The following is a 17,809-nucleotide window of genomic DNA, read 5'->3' on the forward strand; positions in this document are numbered from 1 at the left end:
CTCAAACTTAGCTCTGTGTGATGCTCTTAGTTACTCTGCTCTGTTGCCCTCCATTTTATCAAAGGTTAATATGTGGAGGGCAGAGACTCCCATCCCTCCTGGGTCTCTTGAGAGATACTGAAGAAAAACAAAGCAGGAAGAGTTTCTGCTGGAGCTGAGAATGAACTTGCTCCTGTTAAGGGTAGTTAGTTAAGCCTGGAAGTGATTGCCAAGAAAGTAGTGAATTCCCTTTTGGGGATGAAAGATCCTCTGTGGGGTAGTTCAGACACAGAAGGGATGCCTCACTCCCAGGAATGGGGTTTGGCTCAAGCCTGTCCAAATGGCAGCCCTCATTCTGCATCAGATGTCCAAATGGTATGAGAGGGTCCAGGCTGCATTTCAGGCCTCCCTCACTGCTTCTCACCCTCACCCCACCCCAGCCCCCCAAGCCTGTGTCCAGGGTCTTGTCTCTATACAAGGTCCCCCAAACCTCCTTCCCATATAGCTGGAGCCCTGACCTGCCCCACCTTCCAGTTCCCTCCCACTGTGGAGGCAACAAAGGGAGATGGCCAAGGTCTAGCTAAACCAGGGCTAGGGTTGGGTGTTGGTGGGGGAGAATGGTGATGGAGTGCAGGGAGGGAGGGATGAGTGGAAGGGCCCAAAAGGGCCTGGGAGCCTCAGATTACCCAGGGCAGGGCAGGGAATCGGGAGAGAAGCCACAGTGCCTCCTCAGGGGAGACACTGTTCATCAGAGCACATGGTTATAAAATGAGACCTCTGTGCCTATGTGGCTGATGAAACCAGTGCTGTTTGAAATATTTCAACAGAGCATGGGGTTTTTAAAAAAACAATCCTACCATAAACATCCTGAATCCTAAAATTGTTGTTGTACCAGTCATAGAAAAAGCAAAATCCACAGTTTTTTTTTTTTTGTTTTTGTTTTTGTTTTTTGGTGTAGGGGTGATGTGGACCTAGTCATGAAATGTAGTAGAAACCATTTCAGTTTTAAAGTCAGTGCCGGCACCTGTCCCCCCACTGGCTATATGACCCTGAGCAATTTTCTTAACCTTGCAGATCCTCAATTGTTTTCACATGTAAAAATGGGAATAATAACAGCAATACCTGCCTTTCACAGTTTCTGGCGCAGGATCAAATGGACCTATGCAGTTTTCCCTAGTGTATGTTCTTAGCAACCACACTTCTATAGGTTATTGTAACGTGAGGAGCACAGAAGGCCCACAGGCTGGTGATTTGGGGGAGCTGTCATTTAAACCAAGCTAAATAGCTTCCATTCTGACACTACTCTCCGAGCATTTAATATTGACCTTCATCAAGAATATTGAAGAAGGATGCCATTCTGTTGCATTTTGCAGATCTAACCACAGAAATCTTGATATAACATCCAATGTAGAGATTGAAAACCAGCGGTCCGCAGGCCAAATCTGGTCCGCAGATGTAGAGTTTTTTTGGCCAGCATAGTGTTGCCTTCAAAAGTTTCCCGTATTTAAATATAGTGAGATTTCACACATACATCACAAGATTTCACATAAAAATTAACTTTCAGCTTCTCTTGAAAAACCTAAAGATTAGAACAAACTGCGTCCTCATTTTCACGTGGTGACACTTAACCATAGTGGATGGTCCACCCAGGCATCCAGTTTGCCACTCTGAGGGTCTAGTGCTGCTCAAATGCTGAGATAAGACATGTAAAAGGGTGAGTTTTGGCCGGGCACGGTGGCTTACGTCTGTAATCCCAGCACTTTGGGAGGCCGAGTCAGGTGAATTCCTTGAGCTCAGGAGTTCACGATCAGCCTGGGCAACATGGTGAGACCCCATCTCTATAAAAAAAATCAAAAATGTGCCAGGTATGGTGGCACGTGCCTGTAGTCCTAGCTACTCAGGAGGCCAATGTGGAAGGATTGCTTGAGCCTGGGAGGCAGAGGTTGTAGCAAGCCAAAATCGTACCACTGCACTCCAGCCTGGGTGACAGAGTGAGACCCCGTCTCAAAAAAAGAAAAAGAAAAAAAAAGGGTGAGTTTTATCTACACACCCCTGCATTTCAAAATTGTTGAATATCTGCTTATTATATCATAGTCATGCATTATTGAACATGATATGTACATTATAAAGAATAATTTAACCAAGAATAATTTAACAAGATGAGATGAAAAATAAGCATAAATCAGAAGTTTTACTCTTCACGCTTCACCCTTTAGAGGCCACTGGTACAGCTCCTCATACAGAGTTGGGGCTCATTAAATGATTATAGTTACATGTAATTCTTGGTTGATGGGATCTGAAGATGTCCAACTTTCCCATTAAAATGAAAAGCTGAGCATGCGACCACCGCCCCTGCTGCTGACACTGAACTTGGGTCTTGTGTTTTGGCACTCATCAGTCCTTATAAGGAGATTATGGATTGAGTGCTATTTGGCTTTTAGTTTGCCCTGGAGGGTATTTTTTTCTTTCTTTTAACTATGCCCAGTAGCGTAAACAATAGTCTTTTGAACCCAGGCCATGCCTGAAATACTAATTTAGGCAAACGCCAATCTAAACAAACAAACAAAAAATAGGTTCGCAATATTTTTTTCTTTCAAATATTAGTGAAGTGCGTGCTTTAGCCAGAAAGAGCCAGGAGAAAATTATACAATTTAAAGGGTCTCTTCAAGTCTCGAAGCAGTCACACTCCATTATAGTTCCCAAGGGAGTAATATAATAGTAAATAGTAACGGCTTGTGAAGTCTTCTGAGAGTTGTGGATGAAAGACCATGCAGAAACATGAAAAAGTGTTATTTAGTATGCCAGTTTCAGGGTTAAATGTTGGATGTTTCAACTTTATCCCCTACCAAATTTTCAAAATAGCAAGCAGCAGTGTGACTGGCAATATTAGGTTTTCCTCCTCTTAAAACCTTGTAATGAAGCCAAGGGAAGCAATTATGACTGGGCAGTGAAGCCTTCCCCTCCCCACCTTGCACCAGAACATTTTCAGTGCAGCTTCGGGGGCCTCCCAAAGACTGAAGGAATCCCAGTTTCTTGGGATCCTGCTGTAGCTGCTGCCCATGCTAAGACTTTGGGTGCCACTGCTTTGAGAAGTTGAAAAAGCAGCCATTGCATGCTTCCTATGACATGGAGCCTGTCAACAGGATAGCCTCATGGTCGAGACTTTGGGCTCTAAAGTCACCCCTGTGTTCCAATTCTCACCCTACCACTTGTCAGCTGGATGACCAGAGCCAAGTGACTCAGCATCGCCAGGCCTCCATTTTCACAGCTGTAAAATGATTACAGTAATAGTACCTCACTTGTAGAGTTTAAAAGAGAGAATGTATGTAGAGTGTTTGGCAAAGTAGTCAGGCGCATGAAAAGTACCCAGTATGTATTCCTTCATGTGTTGCAAACCAGCCGTTTCTCTTGCTCTTCTGCTCTCAGCATCAGAAATCTACTTGTCCTCGTTTAATTCTTTCAAGTTCCTATTTTTCAGCTGCTCTGACCCATGTTTCAGCAGCTTTGATCCATTTATTTAGCTGCTCTGTCTCCTTTATTTAAGCAGGGAGTTAGAAAATGTTTTCCATAAGGGGCCAAATAGAAAATGTTTTCACCTTTGTATTCCATACAGTTCCTGTTGCAACTACTCAACTCTGCCTTTGTAGCTAAAAAGCAGCTAGGGTCAACAAGTAAATCAATGGGTATGGCTATGTTCTAATAAAACTTTATTTACCAAAATAGGTAGCAGTAGGATTGGGCCCACAGGCCAAAGTTTGCTGCCTCCTGATTTAAGCTCTGTTTCTCCCCGAAATGTGCAAAAAGCAGGCAGGAGGCCACTTGAGAGAACCAAGTGTTCAGCACATTTTCTTCCAAAGGAACCAGGGAAATGAGAGTAACTTGTGTGAAATTTTTTTTAAAGGGAGAAATTGAGACCTCTCTCCCAGCAGAGAAGTCACCTAGACTCTCTCTGCAGAGCAGAACAGTCTCCAAGTGGAAAGACAGGGGCCGTTGGGGCAGGGAAAGTGGAAGTGATGTTTGGTGCACATCAGACACCAAACTCTTAAACTCTGCTCACAGGGCTCCATGCTCCTAGCATATGGTGCTACATTCCCCAGTGTTCAAACTCGCTGGCAGATGGAGGAGACATCTGCAAATGTCTGCATCAACAGGAGCTTTGAAAGGGTTCCAGAACAATCCCCTCAAAACGCTCTTGGTTTTGCTATATGGAGAAGGTGCCAGACATTCCTAGAAGCCTGCTGAAATCTTTAAGAAATGGGCATTTGAGAAAAATACTTCCTAGTATTTGTTTGTGTCCCTCTCTAATAACCCTATACCTTTGATACCTTTGACTTCCTCCGACATTATCTGCATAGGTCAAATATCTTCTCAAATCATCAGTTCCCCATGATGGAAATCATTTATGCCTGCTCTGTTTCCATTTTTCTCTGGAAGGAGAAAAATCTTTTCTCGCTGCCCCCCACAACCTGCCCCCTTCAAGCTCTTGAGTAGAGAAAGAAATACTTTCACAGGATGAAACAGACAGCTTCTCCTTTGAACGGGCACTACCTCCAGTGCTCTTCTCTTCCTTTCATCTGCCCTGCCTTTGAGACCAGAAAACATCTGGAAGTGCTGAGTGCCTGGTGTGTCACAGATCCCTGAAATGGGATCTTCATGTTTGGGGAAGGATCTCCAAAATGAAGGAAGGCTTCTCTACCTCCCTCCCACCTTTGGTCCCCGTTGATCTCCCCCACTAACCCGCAACATCTGGCATAGCTCAGGTTTTTGGTGTCACTCTTCGGACACTCCAGAAGGTATCTCTGTGGTGGCATGCAGGGCACAGGCTCTTGGTGGTTTGCTTGCTTATGTGTGACTCTTGGAAGGGTTCCTGTGGTACCAAGCTGATAATGGAACTGGGATTCCGCCTTGAGTGGAGATGTTTATTTTCCAACTCTCCTAACTGGGGTAGATGTTTGATTAAAAGATGATGGGTCCCCATGGGAGCATGGATTCCGGTTTATTTGATGTGAGCTCAGGTAATAATCAAGCTGAGAAATTTCCAGAAGATTATATGCCCACCCTCTGGGCTGCCCAGACAAAAGCTCTGCTTCTGCACACAAAAGTGATAATAATAGAAGCAATTTTCCATAATCAAGAGGTTTTCAGACTTGAGTGTGCATTAGAATAATCCAGAATGTATCTGGAATAGAAGAAAGACAAAAGAAAGTCACTGGGCCCACCTTTGATTTGTTAGGACTGGGGGAGAGCCTGAGGAACCCCATCTTCAACATGTACTCCGTCCACCCTCTCACTCACCTAGGTCATCTTAATGTGGTGAGTTAGGAACCACAGCTAGAGACGTGCTTGCTTTACCTGAGGACGGGGAAAAGGACAGGCTAACAACTCCCAAAACTTCCTCAAGGAAACTGACGTAGGAGGAATCTAAAGACTCAAAGAAACTTGAACCAGATGGCTTGAGAATCTTTCTCTATCTTTCAAATTCATCAGACTACACAGTTTACAAAGCATTTTCACATACATTATCTCATTTTTATTAGAGTTTCTTGATTCCTGGAGTCCGTGGACTCACAGGAATATGTGAATCAATTTCAGGGAGACTAAAGTTGGATGAGAACTTTTTTTTTTTCCCACTGAACTCTAACTAAAACTTAGCATTTTTTAAAATTATGAACATAAGTAACAAGTCACAGTCCTGGCAGTACCTGTGACTTTGTCTCCAAATGAAATCAGATACTTTCATATCACATCACTACTGTTGTAGATACCTCAAAGTATCATTTAGACTCATCACCAGCTTGAAAACACTGTGGTTTTTAGACCCACTGCTAAATCTTGTTATTTAATGCACTAATAGAAATTTGTTTTTATATTAATTGATTTAATACTTTGATAATTGTGTTTTAATACCGTTGGTTTTCCTGGCCGTCCTATATATTTTATTTATTTAAAAATACAATTCTGAGAAGGGATTTTTAAAAAATAATTTTAAATCTCTCATCAGATTATTACAATTACTTCTTGAAGATGGCCAAGTACTTGCTATTATCGTCTCTCCAAAGATGAGGAAGCTTAGGCAAATCTCAACTGACATGTCCAAGATAGTAAAACTAGTGGGTGACAGGGCCTGAACTCAAATTAGGTCCTCAGGGTTCCTTACTGACCAGTTAGCTCTGTGGGAGGGAACCACAGCCCCTTTCGGTGCAGTAGCCAGCACATGGAGCAATAGGGAAGAAAAAAACATTGAGAAATTCTTGCGTCTGGGGAAGGCTTTAGAGTAATCACCGGAACAGCCGGAGGATGAGCTGCAGCAAAGAGCCGGGCCTGTCACGCTGGGGTATGGTGATTAATTGGTGCGGGGGAACACAGCCAAGAGCAGAGAAGCCACACCAGGCCACCATCCATTTGTCCAAGCCCTGGGGTCAGAAATGGAGCAAATGGAATCTTTTATAAGAGAGGAAAGGGTGGAATGTAGCCATGGGGGAGTTCTGCAAGGAATTCACAGGTGTTTTCTTATTGCATTTCTCCTTCCCTAAGGACCTCTGTGTGTGCAGTTAGCAACAGAGAGAAGGGGTGGGGGTGTGGCTGGGCTGGGCTCTGCAATCTCTCACGCACTCCTCCTCCAGCTCTGTGAGCTATGGTACTTTCAATTGAAATAGCAGAAACCATGTTCAAGTCACAGGGAGCTGGGTCACTGGGAAACTCATTGGATTCTTTAGTTAATTTCAATAGGTGGACATGGTGGGCCTTCGGTTTTTGAGGCAGCCATTTCAGTAGGGTCACTCTAATCTGGGCCATGAGCAGACCTCTTCCCCACTCTGTAAGTCACCCCATCACAGTGATTCTGCAGATTCCAGTTCACGAGCAATTCTGCCAACTTTCCTTTCTCTTGAAGGAAGCAAGCAAGCTACAGAGGTTGGTTCAGTTCATTTCTTCCCATTGAAATGCTGGCAAGAGCATGTTGGTAATTGATATTCAGAAGCATTATTGATGTGGAGGCACAGCTGCTGTGGATCAGGAGGTCATTGTTTTCCCTAACATTCATTTGAATTATGAAATGATAGAAGATTTGGGAAAGTTAAAAAAAATCACTTTTAATCTTACCCAGGAAAGCCAGTATTACTATTTTGGTGCATTTTTTCCTGGACAGATAAGCGGAGAGGCAACTTCCCTATGCCCATAATGTTTAGAAAGCAGGCAAGTGCAACCATTAGATCTATTAAAAAAAAAATCTCATTAGTGGGCTATAATGAACACAGATTCCTACTATGTTGCCTTTTGTGCCAGACAAAATCAGGTTACAGATTTATTTTATATTATTTTGAAATGGAGTCTCGCTCTGTCACCCAGGCTGGAGTGCAGTGCCGCAATCTCGGCTCACTGAAACCTCCACCTCCTAGGTTCAAGCTGATTCTCCTTCCTCAGCCTCCAGAGTAGCTGGGATTACAGGTGCATGCCACCACACCTGGCTGATTTTTGTATTCTTAGTAGAGATGGGGTTTCACCATGTTGGCCAGGCTGGTCTCAAACTCCTGACCTCAGGTGATCCACCCATCTTGGCCTCCCAAAGTGCTGGATTACAGGCATGAGCCACTGTGCCTGGCCAGGTTCACATATGTTATGGGAGGTCTTCCTTCTTTCTGTTTCCCCTCTCTTCCTCTGCTCGCCTCTCCATAGCTTCTCAGCTTCATCTTCTATCCTGCAAACTGTTATTGCCAGAGACGTAGTAACAGAGCACAAATTCTAATCTAGATCCTCTAATTTGGGAGCCCTTATCTGCAGCAGACCATATTTTCCCTGTAGTCAGCAGTTTCCTCCAAGGGACCAGGACGAGGCGAAGGTTTTAGATTCTTTGGATGAGAAAAGGTATGAGACTAATAACCCCCACCTTTTTATTCCAGTATCAGTCATCTCTTACAGGGTAACCTAACTTATTATTATGCTAAAAGACCCTTCCTTCCCACTAGAGAAAGGAAAAGATGGAAGTGGGTGGTGAGAACAGAGCATTCCCCAGCTACATTATATAATAAAACCTGACTTTTTAGGCAGTTAACATGTGCCAAGTACTATTCTAATTGCTTGATATGTACCTCACTGAATCTTCACATCAATGCTATGAGGAAATTGAGGTACAGGGAGTTCAAGTCTTTACTAGCCCAAGGTCATACTTGCCCAAGGTTAGCAAGTAGCACAGCAAGAATTCCAACCCAGGCCAGCTCACCCTGAGAGGCCCTATCTTGACAAGTTGTCTTTTCCAAAGACGGCGGCATCAAAACACAGATCTCATCCCACATGACATTTTACAAAGTATTGTGACATCTCTTCATCCAACAGGGGGTCTATGTCTCCTCTCTTTGAACTTGGGTAGACTCTGCTAACTGTCTTGACCAAGAGTTTGAAGGAAGTGACACTGTGTGACTTCCAAGGACAGATTATAAGAGGCAATATGATTTCAGCCCAGCTCTCCTCGGTCTTCAGACGCTTCTCCTTTAGAATCTAGCCACCATGTTGTAAGGAAGCTCAGGCCACACAGAGAGGCCCTACAAGGTGTGTTCTGGCTGACAGCCCCAATGAGGCTTCCTATCAAGAGCCAGCCTCAACCACCAGAATTGTGAGTAAATGGGCTTTTAGATGATTCCAGGCTCTAGTTTTTGAGTCTTTCCCCTGAGGCTCCAGACACTAGCGAGCAGACACAAGGTGAACTTACTGTGCCCTGTTTGAATTCCTTATCTACAAAAATTATGAGAGATAATAAAGGATTACCATTGCTTGAAACCACTAGGTTTGTTACATAGCCAGAGTATGGGAATGGTGCTCCTATTACAGTAAGACTAGCATATGCTCTCAGCAGTTCTCCATCCCCACCTTTATCCTGGCTGGCTCAGGCATCACCAAGCTTAAGGTTGCCATGAGAGAAATTTTGCATAGATTTTTCTTGGTCCAACTCCTTCCAGGGAATTAGTCCCATTAGACTTTTTATTGTTTAAGTCTTTGCATTTTCATTAGTCTTCACAGGTCTTTTCTTGGGGAATGAGAAGAGGTTGCCTCAGAGCCTGCAAGCCAAATGCCATTTTAAGACAGATGTTAAATTGGCCTCTATTAGGAAAGTGTAGCCCTTCCTTCAATAATTGTGGAGTAAGGACTTACTGAGACCAGTGCTGGGCTTTGTCCAAGTGAGATTTTTCAGGCAAGAGAAAACTGAACAATAATATTCTTTTTATAAAAAGTAGAAATGTGCCATGTGCTTAAAAACTTGACCATTAGATCTTCTCTATACTGCCCTGTTCTGAAAAAAGAAAAAGAAAGATGGAGGTGGTAGGTGGGGAATTAGCAAACCAAAAGAAAAATGTAAAAGCCCAGGAACCAGGTGAGAGCAATCTGCTAATGTTAAACTGGATTGCAGGAGATTCAGAATGTTTATTTGCAAGGCTTTGGACTGTAAGCTTGTTCCCCAACCCCCACCCCACTTCCAGAGCTTTCGTACATCTTTAGAGTTTTGTCATTAGATATAAGTAAGGTTCACTTCTTTTGGCCCTCTGCTCAGATTTCTTTATGAAATGTTGATAGGCGATGATATACTTTCAATGGTTTTGTGGGGAAATAGGAAGTAAAGGTGGTAGCAGATAATCTGCTCCCACTAACATAAGGAAAATCTGTGTGCCAGTTTCACATGGATTTTAATACCCAAACTGGCACCTGTAGGTGTACATCTATTTGTTTATTTTATATCCCAGGTTGGAGAGTTGTACTCCCTGATAAATTACCTCCTGAAATCCTGTATATGTCTCTATATACATATTCCTACACCCTCACAGTTCATAAGACTGGAGGGGAAGGGAAGAGGACAACTAGAAAAGGAAAGCAGACCAAATTAAATGCATAAATACCCTGGTTTAAGTTTTTAAAGATTCACTATCACTGTACTAGCTCAGGGTCCCAACAGGGGCAGATGGCACACGCAAAATAAGATAATTTGAGGAGGAGGTTTTATTTGCGAAGAGTCTGTTTACAGTGGTGTCAGTGTAGGAAACCACAGGGGATAGTGCATAAACTGGGTACTGGCACCAGTGAAGTTGTCATCACCCATAGGCCTGAAGGGGACACAGAGGCTACCGGAACTTAAAAAAGAGTCACATAGAACAGGCTGCTTTGACCTTCTGTCAAGATATAGTTGAGAAAAGAGGGAACCTGGGGAATGAGTAGTACCCTGATCTTACTATCTTCTCTCCCTTTTATATTCTGGAACTTTCCTTTGGCCACCTACCTGAAAGCCAGAGGGCCAGGAGGCTATTGAACTAACACATAGAAATAGTTCCTGGGGCAGACAGCAGGATATGGAGGGAGAGTGGAGCCTGGGGGGTAAAAGGGAACAATCCAGTACAATTGCCACCCCAGACATAGAAAAGTTTTTTCAAAAGCAGAGAATGCTTGCTTGGAGACAGCGCTAAACACTATTAAGAATGCCTAAAAAGTACAAATGCAACTTTAAACCAAATATAGATTCTAGAAAGACGTTTACAAGAGCCCAAGGTTTATCACTCATCCCTTGGCTCAAATATAATTGAGTACTCTGGGTGTGTAGCAATAAACTCCATTCTGATTTATCTCCGTGTGGTTGATCTTCACAGTGATAGCAACTACACTATAAAGTCCTGGGCATTGTGCCTCAGTAAGTGATCGTTTTAAGATATCAGTCCAATAAAATTTCTTTTCTCTTAACCACCCTCCCTCATGGCTTGGAATAAAAATTATAGTCTTTACAATGGCTTACAAGACCCTTGATAATAAGCCCCTGGCTATTTCTCTGTACTTACCACTACTGCTATTCTCTCTCTTGCCTTCTTGACTCCAGTCACGCTAGTTCAAACACATCCATTATAATCTGCCCCCGGGCCTTTGCACTTGTTTTCACCACTCTTTCCCAAATACAGTGTGACTCACTCCCTCACTTTTATGGGTATTCAAATGCCACCTTTAGAGAAGCCTGTCTAACAACACTGTATAAAAGAGTAACTATAACAAATGTCTTTCCAAAAATGGCATACCAATATTTCCGGTTCCACATGATCTTTTGGAAACTTGCACTTGCCATTAACAGGTGGAGTCTGTCTTCCTTCCCCTTGGGAAAGACTTGCAACTATCTCAACAAATAGAATGTGGTATAAATAATGCTGTGTACTTCCAAAACTAGGACATAGAAGGTGATATGGCTTCTTTCTGATGCTCTCTTTTTTGGGAAATTGGCTCTTGGAACTCACCCACCATTTTGTAAAGACGCCAAGGCCACATGAACAAACCACACATAGATCTTTCATTCAGCAACCCTCGCTAAGGTCTCAGGAATAGCCAGCATCAATCAGCAGACATGGAAGTGAGTGAGCCATCAAGTGGTTCCAGCCCACAGCCTTCAAGCAACCCCAGCCAAGGCCAATGGAGGAGACAGAAGCTATCCCTACCAAGACCTATCTATGTTACAGATTCATGAGTGAAACAAATGATTATTTATGCCACTGTTTTCTGGAGTAATTTGTATACAGCCATAGCATTAGATCATATTTTTTGTAAGTAAGATGTAGTGGCAATAAAAAACCATGTGAGAGTGGCTTTGGGACAAAGTAGTGGGCATAAAAGAACTCTAAGGAGAGTGTTAGTGGAAGTCTAAAGGATCTTAAAGAGGCTGTTAGAGGAAGCCTCATAACCCTTGATGAAGCTGTTAATTAGGGCTTAATTAAAAGTGAGGAAAATGTTACTGGAAACTGAGAGAAAGGAAATCCTTGTTAGTAGTGGGAGAAAGTTTACCAACACTGCTCCCACAATAATTGAGAAAATCGAAGACATACCTTAATTAAGAACTTTCAGGCAGAATACTAAAAGTGCCTCTTGGCTTCTTCGCATTGTCTATAATAAATACAAGAGGAAAAAGATGACCCTTTATAAAAGGAATTATTTACTCTTCAAGTAAAATTTAGAGAAAATACAGGAACCAGGACTTGCAGGGTTCAAAAATAAAACTCTTATTTAATCCAGCCTCTCTAATATTCTGAAATTAAGAGAGGGCTTCAGAGCAAAGATTAAAGATTATACCCATAATATTTGTTAAAACCTCAGAAATACCTAGGGCAGTGCCTCAAGAACTGTTTTGTTCAGACAAAGGGACCTCTAAAGATCGTCAAGAAGTGCTTCATAGATTTTCTCTGTTAACTACTAGAACTCTTAAGAATTTAAGGAGCCCTGTCCCTCTGCAGCTTTATAGCAAGCCCAAGGCGGAAAATTTTGGCAAGATTTGTGGATGTAGCTTTTGTCTGATGGAGTGTATCAGAAATCAATTCATAAGAAATCCACAAGGTTTTTAAAATAATTATATCAGCTTACATGGAAAAGATGATTTAATCAACATTTTACATGCAGGAAGCTGACTGAGAAAACTATTCAACTGCAAAATGGGCTACTTTTTATGGAAAAGGAACGAGGATATGGAGGGCATAACGCAGAGCCACAGTGAATTATATCCAGGCAATAGGACTGTACCCTCACCAAGGAACTGGCAACAGGAACCCTGCTGGATTTCAAAATGGTTACAGATTCCTGAGTGCCTCCTGTTTTGCCTTTTTTGAAAAGGAGGCTCGATGGTAGTTATGCTTGTTTCATCACTACATGTTGCATCTCTAGGGAACAAGCAAATTGTTCCTTTTTTTTTTCTTTTTTCTTTTTTTTTTGAGACAGAGTTTCACTCTTGTCCCCCAGGCTGGAATGCAATGGATGATCTCAGCTCACTGCAACCTCCGCCTCCCAGGTCCAAGTGATTCTCCTGCCTCAGGCTCCCAAGTAGCTGGGATTACAGGTGCTCGCCATCACGCCCAGCTAATTTTTTTTTTTATTTTTTAAATGGAGTCTTGCTCTGTCACCCAAGCTGGAGTGCAGTGGCGCAATCTCGGCTCACTGCAAGGTCCTCCTGCCGGTTTCACGCCATTCTCCTGCCTCAGCCTCCCGTGTAGCTGGGATTACAGGCGCCCGCCACCATGCCCAGCTAATTTTTAAAAAATTTTTAGTAGAGACAGGGTTTCACCACATTGGCCAGCCTGGTCTCGAACTCCTACCTCAGGGGATCCACCCACCTCAGCCTCCCAAAACGCTGGGATTACAGGAGTGAGCCACCACGCCCAGCTGCACATTATTTCTTGAGGTGACAAATCTTAAGATAAACAAGAACTGTCTCCAGAAACTCTCTTTGAGGAACCAAGCTTAAGGAGCCTCAGGTGCACGTGAACGTGATCTTAATGGCAAGATCTTAGACTGTGAGCCTGAGCTTTGCAGACTGTAGGGAAGAAGGTAGGGGTTTTCTTTTGCATATGACAAGGACATGAATTACTGTGGCCAGAGGATAGGCAGTAGCAAAGTGTATTTTCCAAGAATAGCCACAGAAGTATTTCTGGAGCTGCATACTTTGCCAGAAGCCTGCCACTTGCCATTAAGAGGTGGGGTCTATTTCTCCTCCCTTTGGACAGAACTTGAGAAACATGACACCCATAGAAAAGCAATGATAAACTGCTATTTAAATGCTTAAAAGAACATTGAAATAAATGAAGAAATATTTATGGATAGGATGCCTCAATGTCATAAAAATGTAAATTATCCCCAAATGATACATTCAAAAATTTTGAGTAGCATTTTAACAGGATTTTTTGTAGAACAAACCAAGCTCATCCTAAAGTTCATGTAGATGAGGAAACTGCTACGTAAAGTCAGGGCAGTCACAAATAAGAATAAAGTGGGATGTGGAAGGAGATATTTGCACTGGCAAATAATAAGATTATAAAGCTAGAGCAATGAAAACATTGTGGAATTAGGACACAGATAGATAGACCAACAAAACAGAATTGAGAATCTGGAGATATTTCCTTGGACATGTGCACACTTGATTTATGATAAATGTGGCCATACAGAGCAGTGGGGAAATGGCAATCTTTTCAATAAATAGTTTTGGGACATTTGGCTATCCATAAGGAAAAAATTTAAATACAAGTTCTCTATTCTAATTCCAGGTGGATTTTAGAACTAACTGTAGGTAAAACTATAACATTTTCAGGATATTATGTAGAAGGATGTATGAATGACTTCTGGGTAGGGAAGGATTTCCTAAATAATACACAAAATGCACTAACTATAAAGAGACTGATTAAATTGACTACACTAAAATTCAGAACTTCCATTCATCCAAGGACACCAAAAATAAGATGCAGAGAAGCTCACTGACTAGGAGGAAATATTTGCAATGTATATGAAACCCACAAGGAATTATCATCCAATATATATAAATAATCCCTTTTCATTACTAGGAATTAGGAAAATGCAAATTGAAACAAAGATAAAATACTATTCAGAGCCCTCAGGTTGGCAAAAAATTTTAGTCTGTCCACACCAAATGTGGGCAAGAATGTAGGACAAAGAGAAATTTCAAATATGCTGATGGATTATAAATAGGTCTTTACAGAGCAACTTGGCAGTCTCTAATAAAGTTGAAGCTGCACATGGTATATAACCTAGTATTTCTACTTCTAGGCATGTACCTTACAAGAAATTTCTACATATATGCACAAATTTTCATGTTCAAGAATATCTTGTAGAGGCATTGTTTGTTATAAGAAAACACTGGAAACAATCTACATGTTCATCGACTGGAAAATGGAAAAACAAATTTTGGTTTGTTCATACAGTGGAATGTTTTATAGCAGTTAAGATGAGGAAGCTAAATGCTACATATAAACAGGGATAAGTCTCTATAATATCAAGTAAAAAATCAAGTTGCAGACTAATGTAAACAGAATAATCCACTTCTATAAAGTTTAAAGATATTCAAAGCAATACTATAGTCTGTGATACCATCTGTGTAAGTAAAAGTATTAAAACATCCTGAAGATTGACAAAAATAAAATCCAGGAGAAAAACAAAGTCCATCTGGGAAACAAAGGGAATAGGAATGAAAGAAGTAAAAGAGAGTTTCAAGCACATTTGTGGTGTTTTGTTTCTTTAAAAGGAAAAGGGGACCGGGCGCGGTGGCTCAAGCCTGTAATCCCAGCACTTTGGGAGGCCGAGACGGGCGGATCACGAGGTCAGGAGATCGAGACCATCCTGGCTAACACGGTGAAACCCCGTCTCTACTAAAAATACAAAAAACTAGCCGGGCGAAGTGGTGGGCGCCTGTAGTCCCAGCTACTCGGGAGGCTGAGGCAGGAGAATGGCATAAACCCGGGAGGCGGAGCTTGCAGTGAGCTGAGATCTGGCCACTGCGCTCCAGCCTGGGCGACAGAGCAAGACTCCGTCTCAAAAAAAAAAAAAAAAAAAAAGGAAAAGGGGTTCTATGTCAAAATGTTACGATTTCATCAAGTTTTGCTGTAGGTAAGTGAGCACTCCATATATCATTATCCTTTTCTGCTGACATACTTTTTTAAAGAGCTTAATGGGAGTCATAAGTTTCATTGAGTTCATATGGCTTGTGGTCTTATTTGTGGATCTAGTAATACATTTGTTATATAACTTCTGCAGACAATATTCTAAAGGTATGTATGAAATTCTGTTCATGTTGTACTCTAAAGTCAAGTCTACACATTGTCAGCAAAGCTCTTCCATTTTAGTTAAAATGAACAATCGGTTATTCTCCCTTTCCTGGCAGAGGAGTTTCTTTGAAATTTATCATCAGAAAATCCACTCAACAACCAGTTCAATCTCCATAAGAAAGATAGGATGTAATCAAACTCTCCCCCAAATTGTCTAAAGACCAGAATGAAAAGAAGATCTCAGCATATCCACTGTGGTTACTAGGCCATATTAAACATCAATTTTCGATTTTCCACAATGAGAAGAAAGGTTGAATCATCAAAGATGACTATGGGGGCTTGCACTAAGAGTCTACAAAGTCTTCATTATTGGAAAGTTTCTAAGAGGTTAGTCCTTCTCCCTGGCTGCTTCTACATCTGGATTTGCCTCACCGTTTTAAGAATAAGAGTAGTACAGGATTGGACATGATTATCAGGAAACAATAGCAAGTAGATAGCTTTGTTTTATGTTATTTCTTTCTTTCTTTGCTTTTTTCATTTTTAGATGCAAAACCAGAAGATGTGCTCTTTGGTTGTATTCTCTAAAAGCAAACCCTTAGGAAAGGGTTTAAGTGAAAGCAATTCATCTGGGGAGGAAATGCCAGGCAAGACAATGAAGAAGTCGGAAAATGAGACTAGGAAATGAGGAAAGGTAATATAGAAAATGTGAATGAGCAGGTTGCTGCTGTGGGCATCGGGGGCTCATTTTTGCAGAAGACTCTTTGAGAGACTACATAGAACAATCCTTAAACTCCGCCCGACAAAGCATAAGGAAGCAGGGATATTTATCCACCGACTCATGATTTGATGGCTATTCTTGGGGATTTAACTCTGCACTCCAGGCCTGGCCCTCCTGCATGCTAGCCACGCAGGATCCTATGGGCCATAGAAAGACCTCAGGCTGAGTTCAGAAGCCAGCTGCATGCAAGGGAATGGTATAAAAATTTCAGATGGCATCCTGCATGGGCCAAAGGAATCTGCCAACAACACCTGTCAAAGCTATCTACAATAGAGTATGTTGTATCATGTTTTCCCAAGCATGAGACAAGTACCACCAGTGGTTCAGGAGATGATTTTAGATGGTTCTGGGTCATGGAATTAAATAACATTGAATTACATGGTCGGGGAGTTCTTTTCTTTTCACTTCTCTCTCATTCCTTCTGACTATCCAAGGACAACCTCTCTTTTTGCTACTAATTGTGGCTTTATTATACCTCCAATCCTTGCAAGCTTCCAGTTTAAGCAGAGAGTCAGCCTTGGGCCCCGGATGTTTACTGACAACCACATTTGGCTGCAATGTGCTGACACATTCCTCTTTTCATTGTATTTATTTTTCCAATCACCTTCAACCTATGGCAAGTGATATTATTTCTTCATTACCAGCAACAATGCAAAGTTAGCTTTTTGAATAAATTTATTTCATCTTTTAAGCCAGTCAATTTAAAGAATAATATTGAGCAAATAATAGAACCACAAAGATGGTATGAAATGCTAAATTTGGGGAAATTCCGTGAGCTCACGAGCTACGTGTTATGATGGAAATTTTGGGGAGATCACCTAACCCCTCTAAGCTTGACCCTCCCTAATATTGCAACCCTTCATTGGGTTGTTGGGAAAATTCAAATGGGATATTTGTCAGGCAACAAGCCCTCCACCTGGAAGTAATACAAAATCAGTAGATGTTAGTTCTCTGTTCTTGAAATGTTTATAAGAAAATATAGGTATTTTTAAAAATAGACCCTAGGGAGTTTATTAATCAGATATCAGGACACTATTAATCAGATATTTATCAGGTTTAATGTGATTTTCTTTAGAAAAGCCCCTTTCCCATCAATTTTCCCCATCATAAGAAACTAGGTACTGCCAGCTGGGCATAGTGGCTCATGCCTGTAATCCCAGCACTTTGGGAGGCCAAAGCGAGCAGATCACTTGAAGTCAGGAGTTCAAGACCAGCCTGGCCAACATGGAGAAACCCCGTGTCTACCAAAAATACAAAAATTAGCCAGGCGTGGTGGCAAGTACCTGTAAGCTACTCGGGAGGCTGAGGCGTGAGAATTGCTTGAACCTGGGAGGCAGAGGTTGCAGCAGTGAGCCAAGATCACACCCCTGCACTCCAGCCTGGACAACAGAGTGAAACTGTGTCTCAAAAAAGAAAGAAAGAAAGAAAGAGAGAGAGAGAGAGAAGGAAGGAAGGAAGGAAGGAAGGAAGGAAGGAAGGAAGGAAGGAAGGAAGGAAGGAA

Source organism: Piliocolobus tephrosceles, chromosome 2 (genome assembly GCF_002776525.5).
Source record: "Piliocolobus tephrosceles isolate RC106 chromosome 2, ASM277652v3, whole genome shotgun sequence".
Lineage (NCBI taxonomy): Eukaryota > Metazoa > Chordata > Mammalia > Primates > Cercopithecidae > Piliocolobus > Piliocolobus tephrosceles.